This window comes from Molossus molossus, unplaced genomic scaffold (genome assembly GCF_014108415.1).
Source record: "Molossus molossus isolate mMolMol1 unplaced genomic scaffold, mMolMol1.p scaffold_m16_p_2, whole genome shotgun sequence".
Classification (NCBI taxonomy): domain Eukaryota; kingdom Metazoa; phylum Chordata; class Mammalia; order Chiroptera; family Molossidae; genus Molossus; species Molossus molossus.
This window is the reverse complement of record NW_023425355.1, coordinates 50,470,889-50,474,195: the sequence shown is the minus strand read 5'-3', so window position 1 is coordinate 50,474,195 and position 3,307 is coordinate 50,470,889.

Sequence of the window (3,307 nt, the reverse complement as noted above, 5' to 3'; positions counted from 1 at the left end):
TACCCTACTTTTATGTCTCTGGGTCTATTTTGTTCATCAGATTATTTTGTCCATTACATTCCACAAATAAGTGAGATCATGTGATATTTGTCTTTCCCTGACTGGCTTATTTTGCTTAGTGTAGTACTCTCCAGGACCCTCCATGTTGTCTCAATGGAGAAGAGATCTTTCTTTCTTACAGCAGCATAGTATTCCATTGTGTTTATGTACCACGACTTTTTTTATCCACTCATATATTGATAGACACTTGGGCTTTTTCCAGATTTAGCAATTGTAAATAGTGCTGCTATGAACATAGGAGTACATATATTCTTTCTGATTGGTGTTTCAGGCTTCTTAGAATATATTCCTAGCAGTGGGATCACTGGGTCAAATGGCAGTTTAATTTTTAATTTTTTGAGATAACACCATTATTTTCCATAGTGGCTGTACCAGTCTGCATTCCCACCAGCAGTGTTCTAGAGTCCCCTTTTATCCACATCCTCTCCATCACTTGTTGTTTGCCGATTTGTTGATGGCAGCCATTCTGGCATGTGTGAGGTGATACCTCATAGTCGTTCTAATTTGCATCTTTCTGATGATTTTGATGTTGAGCATTTTTTAATATGTTTCTTGGCCACTTATATCTCCTGTTTGAAGAGTTGTCTGTTTAGGTCCTCTGCCCATTTTTTAATTGGGTTCTTTCTTTTCCTTTTGTTGAGTTGTATGAGTACTCTATATATTTTGGAAATTAACCCCTTATCTGATGTATCATTGTCAATTATGCTCTCCCATATAGTGGGTTTCCTTTCCATTTTGACACTTGTTTCTATTGCTGTGCAGAAGCTTTTTAGTATGATGAAATGCCATTTATACATTTTTTCCTTTGTTTCTGTTGCCTTAGGCATTGTATCAGGGAAAATGTTGCTGTGTATGATGTTTGCAATTTAGTTCCCTAGATTTTCCTCCAGGATTTTTATGGATGCATGAGTCATGTTTTTATGGATGCATGGCATATTTTGAGTTTATTGTTGTGTATTGCATATGTTGGTTGTCTAGTTTAATTTTTTTGCATATACCTGTCCAATTTTCCCAACGCCATTTATTAAAGAGACTGTCTTACTCCATTGTATGCTCTTGCCAACTTTGTCAAATATTAATTGAGCATAATATTCTGGGTCAATTTCCAGGTTCTCTGTTCTGTTCCACTGATCTATATGCCTGTTCTTGTGCCAGTACCAGGCTGTTTTGATGACAATGACTTTGTAGTATAACTGATATCCTGTATTGTTATCCCTTCTACTTTGTTCTTCTTTTTCAAGATTGCTGTGGCTATTTGGGGTCTTTTTTTTTTTGGGGTCCGTATAAACTTTTGGAGTATTTGGTCAAGTTCCATGAAATATGTCATTTGTACTTTAATGGGAATTGCACTAAATCTATAGATTACTTTGGGTAGTATGGACATTTTAATGATGCTAACTAATTCTTCCAATCCATGAACAAGGTATATGCTACCACTTTTTTATATCTTTTTTTTTTTTTTCAGTGTTCTGTAGTTTTCTGACAACAGGTCCTTTACTTCATTGTTTAAGTTTATTCCTAGGAATCTTAATTTTTGCCACAATGGTAAATGGGATTGTTTTTTTTATTTGTTTCTCTTTTTGTGAGTTCATTATTGGTATATAAGAATGTCATTAATTTCTTAATGTTAAATTCTGTGTACTGTTACTTTGCCAAATTCACTTATTAGCTGTAATAGATTTTTTTTTTTTTTTTAATCCTCATCTCAGGACATTTTTCCATTTTTTGTACAGACAGAGTGGAAGGGAGAGAGAGGAAGAGAGAGAGAGAGGGAAACATCAATGTGAAAGGGACACATCGAGTGGCTGCCACCCGCACGACCAACCAGGGCCGGGGACAAACTGCAACCGAGGTACATGCCCTTAGCGGGAACCGAACCCGGGCCTCTCCGGACCGCAGGTGGACGCTCTAACCGCTGAGCCAAACCGGCCAGGGCGCTGTAATAGATTTTTGATGGAGTCTTTAGGGTTTTCTATGTACAATATCATGTCATTTGCAAATAATGACATTTTCATTTCTTTCTTTCCAACTTGGATCCCTTGTATTTTTCTTTCTTGTCTAATTGCTATGGCTAAGACTTCCAGTACTATGTTAAATAATAGTGGTGAAAGTAGTAATCCCTGTCTTGTTCCTGTTTTTAAGGGAAATGCTTTTAGTTTTGCTCACTGAATATGATGCTAGCTGTAGGTTTTTCATATATAACCTTTATTGTTTTAAATATGATCCCTCCTTTACCACATTGCTGAGCATTTTTATCAGAAATGGGTGCTGGATTTTGTCAAATGCTTTTTCAGCATCTATTGTATGGTTTTTATCTTTCATTCTGCTTATGTGGTATGTTGTATTTGCTGATTTGCAAATATTGTACCACCCTTGCATCCCTGGGAGGAATCCCACCTGTTCATGGTGAATAATTTTTTTAACGTATTTGATTCGATTTCCTAATAATTTATGAAGGATTTTGGCATCTATGTTGATCAGGAATATTGGCCTGTAGTTTCCTTTTTTTGTAGTGTCCTTATTTGGTTTTGGAATTAGAATTATACTGGCCTCATAAAATGAGTTTGAAAGTCTTTCTTTTGATTGATTTTTTTTGGAATAGATTGAGGAGGACGGGCATTAGTTCTTCTTTGAATATGTGGGTAAAACTCCCTCATGAAGCCCTGTGGGCCTGGGCTTTTGTTTGCTGGGTGCTTATTGATTATGTCTTCAATTTTCTTAGTTGTTATTGGTCTGTTCAAGTTTCTGTGTCTTCCCGGTTTAGTTTTGGGGGACTGTGTGATTTTATAAATTTGTCCATTTCACCTAGATTTTCCAATTTGTTGGCGCATAGTTTTTCATAATACTTTTTAACAATCCTTTGTATTTCTGTGTATGTCAGTTGTTGTTGTTTTTTTTCCTCTTTCTTTCCCGATTTATTTTTTTGTGTTCTCTTTCTTTGTTTCTTGGTAAGTCTGGCTAAGGGTTCATCAATCTTGCATATCTTTTCAAAGTACCAGCTCTTTGCTTTATTGATCTTTTGAATTGTTTTTTTAATCTAGTTAATTTATTTCTACTCTGACCTTTACTATTGCTTTCCTTCTACTTGCTCTAGTTTTTTTTGTTGTTGTTGTTTTACATTCTAGTTCTTTAAGTTGTAGTGTCAGATAGTCAAGTACAAATTTTTCTGGTTTCTTAAGGTAGGCCTGTAGTGCTATGAAATTTTCTCCCAGTACTGTTTTCACTGTGTACCATAGATTTTGTGTTG